Below are 19,632 nucleotides of genomic sequence, written 5' to 3'. Positions count from 1 at the left end.
AGGAGGAAACTATAGCCCTGTTTGAGCTTCAGAAAGATAATGGCTCGACCCACTATCGAAAGATTTTGGACGAGTTCAACTTTAAGAAGCTCAAGCTTTCTAGAGTTTCAGATAAGGGTAATTATTACCTTTTACTTTTTTTGTTGGATTGTTAGAGTGACTTATTATTCACTTCTTTTTGTTTCTTTGTTTCACAGCTGCGGAGGCTATCAATGAGAAGCATGGAGTTGGTGATGGGGAAACCCATCAAATGAAGAAAGCTCGGTTGTCTAGGAAGGATGACCGAACCGGCCCCAAGATACCTGCTTTCTTGGGGGAGGACGAGGAGGTCATCCACCAGTTGGGTGATCCTAGAACTCGAGGTGCGGCTTGGGTCCCGGGATGGGGACTTCGCCAACAGGATACCTTGGTTGGTTCCACGGCGCATTCCCGGGATTGGTCCAAGCACTGTGTCACTCCTCACGACTATGCAGACATTGTGGTTCCTTCTTCGTTGGAGTCTGCAGAACTCATGGGTGCCCAGGCCATTGCTACGGTTCGTAACACTTTTCTTTAGTCAATTTCTCCTTCTATTTTAGTCATGTTTCTAACTCATGATTTTCCTTTTTGTAGGCCAATACCTACTTTCAGGGCATGCTTCACGCCGGGAAGGCCTGGAAGACTTCCTCGGCAAATTTCGAGAAGATGTGCCAGGAGGAGAAGCAGAGGGCGGAAGCTGCCGAGACGAGCTTGGCCGCCAAAAACAAGGAGCTGGAGGACTCTTATGCCAAGCTCGTGAAGGCTGAGAGCGCCCGAGACGCTGCTGTAGACAACTACCTGGAGGGGGAAGAATATGAGGAGTTAATCAGGGCTCACGATGATATGTTTTATCCGAAGCCTTTCGTAGATGGATGGAGGGCTGCACTGAGGTCCATTGAGGAGAAGTTTCCTGGAGCCCTGGACCTTTCTGAGTTTCAAGTTCCTGAGAACATCATCAGAGGCGGTTCTACTTCTGCTACTTCGGTCTTCGTGGGAGGTGATAACAGGATCATCGTCCCTGTACATTCACCTCTTCAAGATCGAACGGAAGAGAACCCTGATGAGGTTACTCAGAAACTTGAAGACGTTGAGGGAGAGAGGGTCGAGAGGTCTCCCCATCACTCTTCTTCCCTCCATGATTAGATTAGCCCTGCGTGGCTGTATGCTTTGTAATCTTTTATGACTTAGTTTTCTAACAAACTTTTATTCGGGCCCTGCATGGCATATTTATGACTTATTTTGCGAGCCTTTCAAGGCTTTAGACTCTATTTAACCTTTTAAGATTTACTTATGCTAGTATTTCTCTAAGTGTATGACTTAGAAAACATGCACCTTTATTCTCATGTTTTGAGTTAAGTTTCAACTCTTAGTCTTTTTAACTTAGTTTACTTTACGACATCTTCCAAGATTCGGATAATCTTCTTCTAATGTCTTGCTTGGCTTTTATAAACTCAAGTCTCCAATATGAACTTTTCTTGTTCTTAGATTCTTCATCAAGTATGATCTTCAAATCAAAGATAACTCGTTTAAATGAATAACAATATTATTTCTGGTAATCAAAGAAACATGAAGGAACTAACGGCAGTGGTCTACATGGACCTTAATTCGATGAACTACTACTTCTGCTAGTAAAATTACTTAGAATATAATATTAAACATAGTATATCTTCAAGTTGGTTGCATGCCAACTTCTTGGAACTTCATCCCCATCAAGAGTTTGTAGCTTGTAAGCTCCTCTTCCTGACACAGCCTTGACTTGGTATGGTCCTTCCCAATTTGGAGCCATTTTGCCTTGTGGACCAACTCCTGAAGCTTCAACTTTTCTCAGGACCAAGTCCCCTTCCTTGAAGAATCTTTCTTTCACCCTTAGGTTGTAGTAATAGGAAGCGCGCTTCTGATTTTCAACTATCTTAGCATGCGCTTCATCTCTAACTTCATCGATCATATCAATTGCTGCTCTTAACCCTTCCTCATTCGACTCCGGTTGGAATTCTCGAATTCTTGGAGAGGTATGAGTTATTTCAAGGGGTACAACAGCTTCAGTTCCATAAGCTAGTTGAAATGGTGTTGCACCTGTTGAAACTCTGCAAGTAGTTCGATATGCCCAAAGTATAGGCAGAATCTCTTCAGCCCAAGTTCCTTGAGCCTTTTCAACTTTCTTCTTGAGTCCATCAAGGATGATTCGGTTGGCTATCTCAGCTTGTCCATTAGCTTGTGGATGAGCAACAGAAGTGAACCTAAGGTCTATGTCATATTCGGCACAATAGGTCCTGAATTCCTCATTGTTGAATTGTGTTCCATTGTCCGTAACTAAGATCCTTGGTATCCCGTACCTACAAATAACATTTTCCCAGAAGAATTGTGCTATTTGCTTGGTGGTTATCTTGGCCAATGGCTTAGCCTCAATCCACTTTGTGAAATAGTCAATGGCAACTACCAAGAACTTCCTCTGAGCGGTAGCGAGGGGAAACGGTCCCAATATATACATTCCCCACATGGCGAAGGGAATTGGAGTATTGATGGATGTCAACATCTCCGGGGGTTGTCTAACAACTGGTACGAACCTTTGACAACGATCACACTTCTTAACATAATCTTTCGCATCCTTGATCATCTCAGGCCAATAAAACCCAAGACGAGTCACCTTATGTGCCAGGGCCCTTGCCCCCAAGTGTTGTCCACAAATTCCTTCATGAACTTCCTTTAATGCTTCCTGAGCTTCTTCAGGCCTTAAGCACTTAAGGTATGGAATAACAAAAGATTTTTTGTACAAGGTGCCTTCAATTAGAGCATATTTCAAGGACCTCATCCTTAGCTTTCGAGCTTCTTCCTCATTGCTAGGAGTCCACCCACTTTCCAGATGCATCCTTATTGGGTCTATCCAAGTTGATCCCGTAGTGATTGGTGCCAAGAGCTTGGCTTCGATGCTTGGAGCCTTCAAGACTTGATAGTAGATACTTCCCGATCCTACCTCAGTATCTGAGGAAGCAAATTGAGATAAGGCATCAGCCTTCGTATTTTCCTCTCTAGGAACATATTCCACCTGACATTCCTCAAAGTGAGTCATCTGTGCCTTGGCTATCCTTAGATATTTCATCATATTCTCTTCACGGGCTTCGAATTCACCATTTACTTGGAGCACCACTAACCTAGAGTCTCCATATACTTTCAAGTTCTTGACCCTCATGGTTCGAGCAAGGCCAAGTCCGGCTATGAGGGCCTCATATTCAGCTTCATTGTTAGTGGTCGGAAAGTCTAACTTGATTGCATACTCCACCTTGAACGAGCCATCCGGGCTTTGAAGTAATATTCCAGCTCCACTACCATTTGTTTTTGAAGCTCCGTCAAAAAATAGTAGCCAGTATTCTTTCGGCTCCTCCTTGTCCTTCTTGGATTCCTCAATCATCTCTTGCTCCTGCCCCCCGACTTCCTGGTTGTTAATGGTACATTCAACGAGGAAGTCAGCAAGAGCCTGAGCTTTTATGGCCGTTCGTGGCTTGTACTTGATATCAAATTTTCCTAACTCGACGGCCCATTTGATCAGCCTTCCACTAGCCTTTGGGCTATGCATAATGTTTCGAAGTGGTTGGTCTGTCAAGACTTCAATTTGATGCGCCTGAAAATAAGGCCTGAGCTTTCTTGAGGCCGTTATCATGGCTAAGGCAAATTTTTCAATGACAGAGTAGTTCAACTCTGCTCCATGTAAAACCTTGCTTACGTAATAGACGGGTTTCTAAACCTTCTTTTCTTCTCTTACTAAGACCGCGCTTAAGGCCTTTTCAGAAACCGCTAAGTAAACAAACAAAGTCTCTCCAACCTCAGGTTTTGATAAGAGTGGTGGCTCCGCCATGTATTTCTTAAGGTTCTCAAAGGCTTCTTGGCTTTCTTCTGTCCAAACAAAATCCTTTATATTCTTCAAGGCTTTGAAGAATGGTAGACATTTGTCCCCTGACTTCGAGATAAACCGTCCAAGGGCCGCAATCCTTCCAGTTAGTCTTTGAACATCCCTTATGCTCTTGGGTGGTTCCATATCGAGGATAGCTTTGATCTTGTCAGGGTTGGCTTCGATTCCTCTCTTGGAAACCATGAGACCCAAGAACTTTCCCGAGCCTACTCCAAATGCACACTTGGCTGGATTTAACATCATCTTATGGGTTCTCAGAACTTCAAATGCTTCTTCAAGGTGTTTAAGATGATCAGCTTTGTCTAAGCTTTTCACCAACATATCATCTACGTAGACTTCCATAGTCTTCCCTATAAGATGTTTGAAAATCTTATTCACTAATCGTTGATAAGTGGCTCCAGCGTTCTTGAGACCAAAAGCCATTACTAAATAACAGAAGACTCCAAAATCGGTGATAAACGATACTTTTGGGATATCTTCCTTGTGCATCCTAATTTGATTGTATCCACTGAATCCGTCCATGAAACTTAAGAGTTCATGTCCAGCAGTCGCGTCAATGAGCATATCGATCCTTGGGAGAGGATAACAATCCTTGGGACATGCATCATTCAAATCCATGAAGTCCACACACATTCTCCACTTCCCGTTCGCTTTCTTGACCATAACCGGGTTAGCTAGCCATTCCGGGAACTGGATTTCTTCAATGAATCCGGCATCTAACAACTTGTCAACCTCCTGTTTAATGGCCTCTCGCCTTTCAGGGGCAAAATTTCTTTTCTTTTGCTTAACGGCCTTCCTTTGAGGATCTATATTTAACTTGTGCGTTATCAAGGCCGGATCAATTCCTGGCATATCAGCAGCCGTCCAAGCAAAGACATCACAATTGTTTCTAAGGAACTTAGTGAGACCTCCTTTCAAATCTTCCGGGAGAGACGCCCCTATGTAGGTCACCTTCTCAGGTTCTTCTGGATACAAGCTTATTGGGACTAAGTCCTCAGCCGGTTTTCCCCTTTGCTCTTCTTTCTCACGGACGTCCATGTCTTCAATGGGAAGGACTTGCCCCCCGATTCCTCCGTGCCTCAAGGCTGCAACATAACAACTTCGCGCCATCTTTTGATCCCCCCTTCTCTAAGCCTACTCCATTTCGAGTGGGGAACTTGATCTTCAGATGGTAAGTCGAGGCTATAGCTTTGAAAGCATGCAGGCCTGTTCTCCCTATGATCGCGTTGTAAGTTGACGATGCCTTGATTACCAAAAAGTTCAACATCTGAGTGGCCTGTCGAGGCTCTTCTCCTATTGTAACTGGGAGTTGAATGATTCCCTCAATATTGGATTCCACGCCATTGAATCCATAGATTGGCATGTTTGACGAAGTCAGTTCTGAATCTACATATCCCATTTTCTCAAAAGCGTCATAGAATAGGATGTCCACCGAAGCTCCATTGTCAATCAGGACTCTTTTAACTGGAGAATTCCCAATGATTGGAGTTATGACCAACGGGTCATCATGGGGAAACTTCACACCCTTAAGATCTGAATCGTCGAACGCGATAGAGGCTTCAACTCTCGCCCTTTTGGGGGCTTCACCGACAATAGTCATGACTTCCCGAGCATACGCTTTTCTTGAGTTACTTGAAGTGCCAGCAGCAGTTGGTCCTCCAAAGATCATGTTTATCACGGGGCCACGAGGCTGAGTTCGACGATCACGGTCATTATCTTCCCTTTGCCTATTTCCCTGATTCTTGTCTCCATCCCTGGTGTACCGGGACAATTTTCCTTTCCTGATCAAGAACTCGATCTCATCCTTTAGTTGACGACAATCGTCAGTTTTGTGTCCCACATCCTTGTGAAATTCGCAAATACAAATCCTTGTTTCTCTTTTCCGGATCGGTTCGTAGAGGCTTCGGCCATCGAACTTCTCTATCTTTTTCAATCTCCAACAGGATCTGACTTCTAGGGGCATTAAGCCTTTTATATTCAGCGAACCTTGGTCCGTTCTTCTTCTTGGCAGACGTGTCTTCGTTCTTCTCCGTTCGAGGTTGTTTCGCATCACGATCGTAGTTATCATCGTTTCCCCTCTTCTTTGGATTGGAATTGGACACTTGATAAGTTTGAGCCTTCTTAAGGCTTTCTTCTGCCTTGATATATTTCCCGGCCCTTTCCTGTAATTCACTCATAGTTTCTGGGGCTCGCTTGGCTAATGACCTACGAAAATTGTCATCGGTAGTTCCTTGCTGTAGAGCGATCATGGCTACTTTCTGGTCCAAATCCGGGACTTTTAGTGCCTTCTTTGTGAACCGGTTCATGTAATCTCTAAGTGCTTCGTTCCTGCCTTGATGAAGGTTCATTAGTGAAGCCGAGCTCTTCTCGTGGGTCTTACTCCCTATAAATTGGCCAATGAACGCTTTGCTAAGATCAGCAAACGAGGCTATTGAATTCGGAGGAAGCCTGCTATACCAATGTTGAGCCATTCCACTTAAAGTTTGAGGGAACGCACGACACTTGATGGCCTCGGTTACTGGCTGTAATAGGAGTGCATTCATGAAAGTTCGCACATGATTAGCGGGATCACCCATTCCATCATAAGGTTTGATCGTTGGCAACTTGAATTTTCTAGAAATCCTAGCAGCCATGATTTCTTCTGTGAAAGGTGGGATTGGATTGTTGGGATCACCAGGTGGTAAAAGATGTATCAAATCTGGTCCGGCCCTCCTAGGGTTTGGCCTTTCAAGGTTTGGCTCGAAACTTCTTCGATCCCTTATCCTTGGGGGAGATGGAGTACGTTCGAGACGGGAGCGCTCTCGCTCTCTTCTTCGTTCCCCTCGCTGGATGTAGTCGCGCTCACGCCTTTCCTGGTATTGTTGGGCTTCCTCTTGCCTGGCCATATCCTCGGCTAACTGTGCAATCCGCTCCTGGTGTAGGCGAATTCTCTCCAAGAAGCTTCGTCTTCCTTCCTGATAGGTTTCCGAGTTCCATGCTCGGTTGTTTCCCGAGCTTCCTCCTGGACCTCCTCCAGTCATAGTCCCACGGGGGTTCGAGCCAATTCGGCCCTCAGTTTCTCTATAGCGTCGCGGTGGGCGATCTTCATCATCCGATTCATCGGAGGATTCGCTGGCGGTTAGCCCTTCTATATACCTTTCTCCAGTACGATAGCGCCCTGTTCCATCATGCTCGTGAGTGAACTCCCATCCTTGAGAAAACTGAGGACGAGTGGTAACTACGGTGGAGTACGTGGGCTGAGCCGTGCCTACAATAGTGGATGGGATGAACGTACGAGGTACGGCGGTGGTCGCTGGTTGAGATGTAACAGGAGGGTTCGTCGCTTCAGTGGTGGCAGCAGTCACGTTTGTCATCGGCGGTGATTGAGTGGAGGCATCGGTGTGCCCAGTAGCGGCAGCGGTGGTGGTAGTGTCGTCTTCATCTTGATTCCTTCGTGTTCTTGCCATGGTTATTGTTCTATTTCCCACAGACGGCGCCAAATGTTGTGGATCAAAAACGAGCGGGCGTGATTCGTGCCTTTTGGATTGCTCTCGAAAGGGGAACTGATCGGTCCTTACGAGATGCCTACGTACCTTTACCGGAGTAAAGGATCAAATCCAAAAAACGTAGTTATAATTGTGAGGGGTAGAACCCTTTATATAGGCCTTCGTAGTCATTAAGATAGACTAGAAGTAGGAGTTGTAGATGAGATCAAAGTTGGTTTGATCATCACCTTCTAAGAGTTGGACCTTATCTAGGATAGGTGAAATCCACTTGCTGGGCTTGGATTTTGTTCTCCATGGTCTTGTGACTCCATGGGCCTCTTTTAGACAGGTAGAGTCCATAATTAAAGCCTTTAAGCTGATCCATTAATTATCCTTAATATTAATTACGAAATTAATATTTTATTAGGGTTTCAGACTCTAATTTTCCGACCAAACTAGGTTTAATTAATGCGCAATTAATGCTGTCTTTAGGGTTTATTTCGAACTCATATCAGTATCAAAAATGTAAACCGAATAAAGCTAAAAGATAGTACTGAAATATATTTAAAAAAAAATTATAAACGGTAAGAATGATAATATAGAATACTCAATACTATTTTTTAAGTTTCGAATATATTCAAAAAAAGTTTCTACGAAATAGATAAGTCAATGAAAGCCAACATTAAAAACTAAAGAGAAAACCTTAAAGTAATTTTAAAAAGTATATATATATATATATATATATATATATATATATATATATATATATATATATATATATATATATATATATATATTGTTTTATTTTGAATTTTAGATGTAAAATATAGCATACATTTTTAGTTTATTCATATTTGATTATATTCTCAAATTTTGTGTTATATTATTATATCATTATAAATATATGAATACATTAAATTACGTGATTTAAAAAATTCTAATATATTATTTAAATAATCTATATATAATATAGAATAATTAAATATTACGATACCGTTGCGAAGCGCGGTTTATAAACTAGTACTCTTATATAAAAGAGAAGCGAGACGCGTTTAGGTGGCGCCTCTCAGAGAGCTCCGTTATATTTTTCTAATTTTCTCGAATTTTTGAATTATAAATTTCAAAAATTAAAATTATTTTTTTTAGTTTGATATATTGGCAGAAAGTTTCAAAATTACTTTTTCTGATTTCGAAATTATTGGAAGGAAGTTTCAGTTAGTTTCGAATATATTAAATCAAAATTTCAAAACCAACTTTTTCGATTTCGAAATTATTGGAAGGAAGTTTCAATTAGTTACGAATATATTGAAAAAAAAGTATAAAAATTACCTTTTCCAATTTTGAAATTATTAGAAGAAAGTTTAATTAGTTTCGTATATATTGAAAGAAAGTTTTAAAACTACTTTTTTTGTTTCGAAATTATTGGAAGGAAGTTTCTAATTGTCTAGTATTTTATGATGGAAAGTTTCCAAATGGTAAGGAATTTATCGTATATAAGTTTCAAATCGAGAAAAAATTAATATTAAAATATATTTTTTGGTGGAAAAACTTTAAAAAAATATTTTATTTAAATTGTAAATAATATCAATATGATATTATATGGATCTCGCCTAATTTTCTAATTTATTTTTAATTTTTGAATTTTAAATATCAAATATAAAAACTGTCTTTTACTAAGGTGGCGCCTCTCAGAGAGCTCCGTTATATTTTTCTGAAAAATTTGAATTATAAATGTCAAAAATTAAAATTACCCTTTTTAGTTTGATATATTTGGAGAAAATTTTAAAAATTACTTTTTCTGATTTCGAAATTATTGGAAGGAAGTTTTAGTTAGTTTCGAATATATTGCATGAAAGTTTCAAAACCAACTTTTTCGATTTCAAAATTATTGGAAAGAAGTTTAATTTAGTTATGAATATATCGAAAGAAATTTTATAAATTACCTTTTTCAATTTTGAAATTATTTGAAGAAAGTTTTAATTAGTTTCGAATATATTGAAAGAAAGTTTTAAAACTATTTTTTTGTTTCGAAATTATTGGAAGGAAGTTTATAATTGTCAAGTATTTTATGATAGAAAGTTTTCAAATTGTAGGAGATTTATCGTATATAAGTTTCAAATCGAAAAAATAATTAATATTAAAATATATTTTTTGTTGGAAAAATTGTAAAAAAAAATATTTAATTTAAATTGTAAATAATATCAATATGATAGTAAATGGCTCTCGCCTATTTTTCTAATTTGTTTTAAATTTTTAAATTTTAAATATCAAATATAAAAACTTTATTTTATTATTTTAAATTTGTTGGAAAGAATTTAATAACTTATTAGAAAAAATCACAATTATCATTTCAATTTCGAACTTATAAAACCCAATGTTGTAAATAGTAGTAAAGACAATGTTGTAGCATATTTAATGAAATAAAGTCTCCAAATGGTAGGAATTACAAGATAGAAAATTCAAACTACTTTTATAACTTCATGTTTGAAAGGATATCTTCGATATTGATTTATTTTGGTATTTATAAATAAAAGTAAAATTTAAATCACCTAGTAATCCTCCCTATAGGACATTAACTTATATGATTATCCTTAAGTGGAAAGTTAATTCTAGCAAGTCATTTGAAAAATCATTTTATATATATTCCTTCGTTTCAAAAATGACTTATTTCTAAAGAAATATATTTCGTGCAATAGCATGCTGAGGAATATCGCAAATTCCATGATTACCTCTCTCTTACTATTGCTACATCAATAAAAGCATGAATAACCAAAGTGAATTATCAGTATTTGATATTCTTTAAAAGGTTCATGCAACATTGTCAAAATGCGTATTCAAAGTGATTTATTCTCGGTCAATCAATTTCTTATTTTTCGGAATAAATTATCTTTAATATTTCAAAATTAAATCTTTCCTTCCAAAATCACTTTTCTATCCAAAAGAAAGATTTACTCTATCAAAACATTAATATTTGGATGCTCAAATATTAATAGTGGTTTTTATGGAATTATTGTATATTTTCTCCATGGTCTCTCAAATTACTTATTTTTCGGAGAAAAATATTTTAATACTTAGAATGCACTTCAAAATTCTCAAAATCATGATTTATCATGAATCCTATTATTCTAAGTATTTTGGTATCAAAAATTAGTCTAGGGTCTGCTCGTTTTGACCAAATACTAATTTTCTCGGTTTATGTCAATTTCCTTATTTATCGAAGGAAATTAATTTAAATGCTCAAATATATTTCCTTGCACTCCAAATCTTTTTATATTTGAGGAAATATATTTGTAGTATTTATTCAAGTCATATCTCTAGCCAAATGTTCTTTACAAATCGTCAAAAGAATTTCCGTATTTTATTCAAACCCGAAAGTCAGTTTTCTTCGTTTTAAATCCAAATAAAATACTTCCACTTGCTAGAATGACTTGAAACTTTGGGGAAATCATTTTTATAATGATATGCATGTGTGGTAAAAGTTTTGGAATTTTTCGAGAACTTTTGTCGGGGTGTGTTTTCGGTAGGTTAACCCAAGACTTTGACTGAGTGTTTGACCTAGTTAGATTTGGCCAAAAATTTGGCCAAGAATGAGCAAAGCATGCTCAGCAACAATATAATATCGATGCATGACTAACCTTGATTTGAAATAAAACTATCATTGCTGAAAGAATTAGCAATAATTCAACTTATCAAAAGAATTTACTACTGCAAAGGAAAAGCAATAATTCATCAACAATTTATAAGGATGTTCATAAATCATCTCATAAATCTTTTCTCAAATCCTTTTTCACAAATCTCTTTTCGAGTATAATTGGAATAGTTTTTAACATTGTGCTATAGCCGATGATCAGTCGCGAGATAGTACCGGATCACGCAAAAGAGCATGTCACCAAATATAAGGAATTCTAGGCACACATTGGCCTAATAAGCTGGACCGGTGCACGGCCTCTTACGCATACATTCTAATAATAAAATAATTTGGTTTCGACAGAAATCAAAACCCAATTCAAATCCATACTACTATAATAAAATCAACCACTAGAAAGTGGTTTGTCGAAATCAATCACCAGAAAGTGATTGTCATTTGTAAACCTTTTCTCGACAATGTTTTGAAGATTTTTAATCACAAAGTTGTTCAGACAAAAGAATTCTGAAACACAATTGATAATATTCAGATAAACAATTACGAAGGAGATATCAAGTAACAGACAAAATTTAATAATGCTACTCGACAAAGTAGAGATAGGTAATTTAAGTGTATAATTGATTCTGAAGAATGAAACAATTATTGGTAAAATAAGATAAAGTATGTGTGTTTAGAAAATTCAGAAGTCACAATAGAATAATGGTAGAAATATTTGTTTCTGGTTAATAGTGTGAGAATGGTTACTGTTTAGTCAAAGTCAAAGTCAAAGTCAAAGTATATGTCGAACAAGCCTGTTGGTATGAACAATTGTTTCTGGTTGATAGTTCGAGAATAAATAATGACTTGCGAAAAATAAAGATTGTGGATAGGCTATTTAAATGGTACACAAGTTGTAACAGAAATTTATACTATTCAGGATAATCGCAGAATAATTTGCAATAATCGTAAAGTTGGAATAGGAACACTTGCATTCAATTAAAAGAGAGGAATAGAATTACTTGCCTCTGAACAGAAATTCTCAACTCACAAACAAACAATCTACTGGTCTACTCGCTTTTCAGCTAAAACACTTGCTTCTATAAGAAAACAATAATTCAATTGATGAATCCAAATCGTCGTCTAAATCAATAAATCAAAATCGAATTCTAATTCTACCCTTCGTGGTACAATAATATTTACAAGTATTATGTACACATACTATTCATAATTTATTCACGTAATCATGTTGTCACGTATCACGAGATTGACATGCTTTATTATTATAAAATAATTATAGCCTGTAATTCAAGAATCTCCGTCCAAATTTTAATCAGAATCTGAATTATAAACTAAATTCGATTCTCAATTTAAATCCAACTCTCGATAATAAAATAAAATTTTGGACAGCATTTCCCTTGAATTAAAGCAATCCCAAAATCAACAATCCAACAATTTATAATCCCAACAATCAATAATCTCAATAATCGTATTTAAAATATTAATCCAAATAAACATGCGATACAATAATTCTGACTAGCTCAACAATTCACAAATTAATTGATAAGCAACAATAATTCCCGAAAATTAAATTTTAATAATCACGACAAGATTGTAGTAATTGAATCCGGAATTCAATAGATTTTTGAAACTATACAACAATCTCCGGAATTGAAATAAAATTATACAATCGTCGCAATTTTCTAAATAATTAAATCTCGGGAATCCAACCTGCACAAATTTCAATACAATATTATCGGCAATAATATTATAAATTGCACTAAAATATAAACATTCCAAAAATATATATATTAATTTCATAATTATTAGTATTATTATTATTATCGTTAATTAAAACAATAATAATAATAATAATAATAATAATAATAATAATAATAATAATAATAATAATAATGAAATTAATATTAAATTTTGATTTTCTCCGAAATATCTTCCCGGGCTCCCCGGGTCACCACCACCGCCAGCCTCGGTCAGCGCTCGCCGGAAAATTCTCCGGCAGCCTCCTACCCAGCTCTCTCTCTCTCTCTCTCTCTCCCTCCTCGCCCGGCCACAAAACAAGCGGCGTTGCCGCCTAATCTGTTGCACCCAGCCGCCACCGGGGCCTCCTTATTCCTCCCTTTCACTGCTCGATCACAGCCGCCACCGCTGCTAACATCGGCCCAACGCGGTGCTGTGAATCGAGCCGCCGTTCAACCACCAATGGCCGGCCACACACAATCAGCCACATCTAATAGCTCCATATATTCGCCGGCTCCCTTAACCCGCCGTTCGCCGGCGATATCCGCCTCCACCGACCACCATCTCAACCTCCGGGCCCACCAACAGCCACACAAATCCCGATTTCAAACCCCAATCAACAACCGATTCAAACCATAAGCAATCACAGATAATAATTATACAATCGAATGTGTATAAACGAGGGGATGGATGTTTACGGAGAGAGAAAAAAGATAAGGAAAGAGAGAGTATACCCACAATAATTGAACCGCCTCTGAAATCTTATCTGATGTTTCTGATTTTTATTCTTAATAAAAAGCTATTTATACTGCTAGAAATCACATCCCCTATTTATTAAAAAGCTCGTAAAATAAGGTTTGGGGGCCCAAAAATATCTCCCAAAAATAAAATAAAAATTACCACAATTCCCTAAAATCCCGAATGTGTAAAATACGTAAAAAGTTTTATTTTTAAATCATTTGAAATTTTTTATATTTAATTGCCCATAATTAATTTTTAAATTGCAAATAATTAAAATAATTATTCGCGAGACTTTTAAATATTTTCAAATTAGTAAAAATAATAAAATATCAAAATTGAAATATTTCGGTAGTTTTCATTTGAATAAAATATTGGTGCAATTAAATACAGATTTTGATTATGAAAACTAAAAACAGTTTGATTTAAATGGAGACGATAAAATGAATCTAAATTCTAATCTATCCGCTCGGACAGAAATTAAACAATAAAAATTCACATCTCAACATGCTCGACAATTGAATCATATAATTCTAATTTTATCAAATCTTGAATCATTTAATTCCATATAATCATTCAGGTGCTATTATAATTCACGTAATCAATTAATCAGTTAAAATCACATTTATGCAGAATAAACTCGAAAGTAGTCGAAACAAATACTATATCCAGAAATATTATTATTCACATATTTCTATAATTCACAAAATTTCCGATTGTTACACCCATGATCATGTTTGAGGGATACCAAAATTAAATTATCAAAAGATCATACTTGTGAGGCTTGTGAAATTGGCAAGCAAATAAGAGCATCTCACAAAGCTAAAATTTTTGGTATCTACCTCTAGACCTCTCGAGCTATTACATATGGACTTAATTGGTCCTGTGCCCGTACAAAGTCTCGGAAGATGTTCTTATACTTTGGTTATTGTTGATGATTTCTCACGATATACGTGGACGGAATTTCTCAAAGCGAAAAGTGATGCTTTTGAGTCTTTCTCGTTGTTATGCAAAAAGATTAAAAATCAACAAAACAATACCATTGTCTATATAAGAACGGATCATGGTAAAGATTTTGAAAATTCTAACTTCACTCAATTTTGTAAAGAAAATGGATTTACTCATAATTTTTCCGCTCCATATACACCTCAATCTAATGGAGTTGTTGAAAGGAAAACTAGAACATTAAAAGAAATGGCAAACACGATGCTAAATGAGTATCGTCGTCCTAAATACTTTTGGGCCGAAGCAATGTCAACGGCTTGCCATATACTAAATAGAATTTTACTACGAACAATTACTCAAAAGACTCCATATGAGCTTTATTATGGTAAAACTCCTAAACTTAGTTATTTTAGAGTTTTTGGATGCAAATGCTACATTCTAAACTCTAAAGATTACCTTACGAAATTTGATCCTAAATCAAATGAAGGTATATTTCTCGGTTATTCCACGAATAGTAAAGCATACCGAGTATTCAATCCCAAAACTCTTGTGGTGGAAGAATCTATGAATGTTGTTTTTGATGAAACAAAACCACCCTCGAAATATATTGATCTTGTTGATAAAGAAGATGAACAACAAGATGGGATTGAAGATATTATTCGACAATTGAAAAATATGGAAGTTGGGATTTCCCCTCCAAATAATCCATTAGAATTGTTAGAAACGGAAGATGAACTTCCTAAAGAAGTTCCTACTATAAGGAGTCACCCTTTAGATAATGTATTGGGGGACTTAAGTAGAGGTGTTCAAACGCGGTCACAAGTTCAAAACGTTGTGAACCATCTTAGTTTTCTATCACAAATAGAACCTAAGACCGCGAAAGATGCCTTACTTGACGAGGATTGGATATCTGCTATGCAAGATGAATTAAACCAATTCACTCGAAGTAAAGTTTGGGAACTCGTTCCAAAACCCGAAAATACATCCATCATTGGAACAAAATGGGTTTTTAAAAATAAATTAGATGATAATGGAACGGTTGTCCGAAACAAAGCAAGATTAGTTGCTCAAGGATATATACAACTGGAAGGAAGAGACTTCGATGAAACCTATGCTCCTGTGGCACGAATTGAATTAATTCGAATGCTATTAGCATTTGCTTGTCATAAAGGTTTCAAAGTATATCAAATGGATGTTAAATCCGCCTTTTTAAACGAGATTCTCGAAGAAGAAGTATATGTAAAACAACCTCCCGGTTTTGAAGATTCTATATATCCGAAGCATGTATACAAATTACATAAAGCTCTATACGGATTAAAACAAGCTCCTAGAGCTTGGTATGAAAGGTTAAGCAAGTTCCTATTAGAAAATAAATTCAAGATGGTAACTACGGATAAAACCTTATTTACGAGACAAGAAAAAGATGATATATTACTTGTCCAAATATATGTGGATGATATCATTTTTGGATCAACAAATGATAATCTCTGCAAAGAATTCTCTGAACATATGAGTAAAGAATTTGAAATGAGTATAATGGGATAATTAAATTTCTTTTTGGGTTTGCAAATTAAGCAATCCAATGAGGGCATTCATATTTCACAATCAAAGGATTGCAAAGAAATGCTCAAGAAATTTGAAATGGAAAATGTTAAACCCATTTCTACTCCCATGCTACTTCGGATAAATTAACGGAAGATCCTAAAAGATTTCCCGTTGACACTAAGAAATATCAAGGAATGATCGGAAGCTTATTATATATTACCGCTAGCCGACCCGATATTCAATATAGTGTTTGCAAATGTGCAAGATTCCAAGTGGCCCCTAAGGAATCTCAGTTATCCGCTGTAAAAAGGATATTAAGATATTTAAAGGGCACTGTTGATCTTGGCCTTTGGTATCCCAAAGGTGTACCATTTAATCTAGTATGCTTTTCTGATTCGGATTATGCCGGACATTTAGTCGACAGAAAAAGCACTAGTGGTACGTGTCAATTTCTCGGAGGATGCCTAGTTTCTTGGTTTTCTAAGAAACAAAATTCGGTATCTATCTCCATGACAGAGCTGAATATATAGCTGCCGCAAAATGTTGTGCTCAAATTTTATGGATGAAACAAACATTGGCAGACTATAATATTAAATTTGATGTCATATCAATAATATGTGATAATACGAGTGCTATTGATCTAAGTAAAAATCCCGTATTGCACTCGAGATCCAAACACATAGATATTCGACATCATTTTCTACGTGATCATGTCAATAAAGGCGACATTAAAATGACTCATATTGAAACAACGTCAAATATCGTAGACATTTTCACTAAGCCGTTATGTTCCAAAAGATTCACTAAACTCCGATTGGATTTAGGAATGTTGGAACCGGCTAAATAATTTTTGGCTATATATATAAATAGATTCTAAGAATACTTATCATATTTTTGATATCTCACATACAAGGAATATTATCAGTTTGAATTTTAAATATACTTTAAAAAGTTCAGATTTATCAATAAAGAAATTTATTGATCGGACTTTTTCTAAGTCAAGGTTTAGAAATTCAAACACATTGATAATAATACTTTGTGTGAATAAATATGTTTGATTTATCAAATATGTTTTTGAGATAATGATTATATGAAATTTATTCTCAAGAATATGCCAAAAATAATTATTATTTATCAATATTATATTTTGTCCAATAAAATCTATAAAAGATATTATTTATATTTATGGACAAAATTATGAGAGAATATTATAAATTCTATGAAAAATTATTTTGGAATTATCATAAGTGCAATTATTGCCCAAATAAATTATTTTAATTATTTATTTGAATTTTGAACAAATTATTGCACATATTCCAATATTATATATATTATTATATTTCATATATATATATATATTCTAAATATCCAAAATAATCCAATATTGACTTTAAAATTATTTTTCGGAATATTGGATAATTTATTTTGATTTACAAAATTATTTTACAAATTACAAAAATACTTATGTAATTAAAAGTATTTTCAAAACAGTTTTTACATATAAAATTATTTGTTTTCGGGTCAAACCCGTGGTCAAACCCGACCCAGATCTAACCCTAGCATCTCTGCCGTCTGTTTTATCCAGTTTTTAATTACAGTCGTTAGTTGAAATCATATATAAACATCTTATATTATTATTATAATTCACTTTCTCTCAGCTGCTCTCTCTCTCGTCCCTTCTTCTCTCGTCTCTCTTGAACCTTCTCTGCAAAACCCTAGCTTTTTTCGATCGTTTTTCGTTGTTTTCTCACCGGAAATTGCTAGTTTTTCTTCTTAAATGAAACACTCAGTGATTTTCTCTTCAGTTTTGAGCAAAATCGCGAATGCATGTCGGGTTTGGTATACAAAAATCTGATTTCGGTCCTAAATCTCAACATTCAAATTAATGGGTGTTGAAGATAGACTTGAAATCGACATTTAAACATCTATTTCGATGTAATACACTTAGTTCTAGAGTTACTTTCAAAAAGTCCTAATTTGAGTTCTTGATTTTCAAAACCCTAGCTCAAGAACTGTGAGTATTCGGTCGATTTGATGGTGTTCTAACGATTCTATGCAGTTGCGAGGCAATTTGATTCAAATCTTCACTCGCATCGAACTAGGGTTCGAGACGTCGGTTCGATTTTAGTGGTTTAATCGTTCGATTTATTACATATAGTCTCCGATTTATATATTATGGTAAGACTCGAGAGTTTTGAGGCCTTGAGCACAGGTATTTCGAAGCCCTAATTCTTATTCTTCGTATTTTTGAAACCCTGACATCTCTTGTCGAGTATTTTTGCAGGTACAAAGATGAAGACGAAGTGAAAAAGGAGAGAAGAGAGGAAAGCGTTCTGTAATATTCCATTGTGTATATGTATCAGCAGTTGAGGTAAGTCCCAAGAGATTTTACTACCTTGGGCTAGGTAACTTCTAAACTGTCTGTATTTGAGTCGAAATATTTGTGGAGGATGGGTTTGATACTGATGGAGTTTGATTTGGAATTGTTGGATATTGGATGGTTGGTGTTAGATTTTCTCTGTGATTACTTGATTAAGTCAGTTGGAGATTGGATGAATTAAGTTGATTTATTTGAGTTCGTATTTTGACTTAAATAATGTGTGGATTTTTGTTGTGATTCTTGATTCGAACTGTGTTTTATTGATTGAATTATTGGGATATATATATATATGTTCGAATTGGTTGATTCTTGTAGATTGTGTCTTAGTGAATAATTATGCAGAACTCAACTTGACTTTTGCTTTGTTAAATTAAAATAATAATCTGCCACTTATCTGACTTACCATGTGATATTGCTTGATGATGTGTCTGTTGGGTTTCGAGGTAAAAACGCAGCGAAAATAATCGAAAAAATTAAAAAAAAACCGAAACCCTAACCCTAGGATCCGTGTATAATACATGGCTGATTATGGAGAAACGAAATCTAACCTTTTAAAAACTTGATCGAATATGAAAATAGAGGTCCTTTTATGCAATCACCACGCAGTCCTTGATCCAAGATCCGCGTCTCTAATCAGTCCACACGAACGCTTGATTGTCCAACAATCACTGGAGCCGGTACTAGCCGATAATCAAGCCCTCAAATCTCTCTCTCTCTCTCTCTCTCTCTCTCTCTCTCTCTCTCTCTCTCTCTCTCTCTCTCTCTCTCTCTAGCCTCTCTTGATATAGAGCTGCTAGGTTTTTTGCTAAAAACAATTTTTAACACCTAACCCTAAAGTTATACATCATAATGTATATATAGGGGAGAGATTTGGGCTTAAAACCCTAAATCGGTTTTGGGCTTCTTCAAACCCAAGCTGATTTTGGTTTTTAATATTAAATTCGAAATTCTATTTATTTAATTAAGACCATCTCAATTAAACAATTTATTTCAAATTTAATCATTTAATTTAAATTCAAAATTTAAATTAAATCTCCTTTTTAAACGATCTATATGTGTAACCCTTTAGGTTATTCTTACGTTGGCAATAATTTTAATATCCAATAATAAAATTATAAACAATGAGTGACATCTAGTAATACATCATTGCTACCCAAGTAATAATAATAATTGGTGATCCAATTAAACCTTTTTATTTGTGAATAATGTACAATGTAATATAATCCCTTTAACCTTATATCATAGATCAAACTCGAGG

This window comes from Daucus carota, chromosome 1 (genome assembly GCF_001625215.2).
Source record: "Daucus carota subsp. sativus chromosome 1, DH1 v3.0, whole genome shotgun sequence".
NCBI lineage: Eukaryota > Viridiplantae > Streptophyta > Magnoliopsida > Apiales > Apiaceae > Daucus > Daucus carota.
This window is presented reverse-complemented; position numbering follows the sequence as displayed.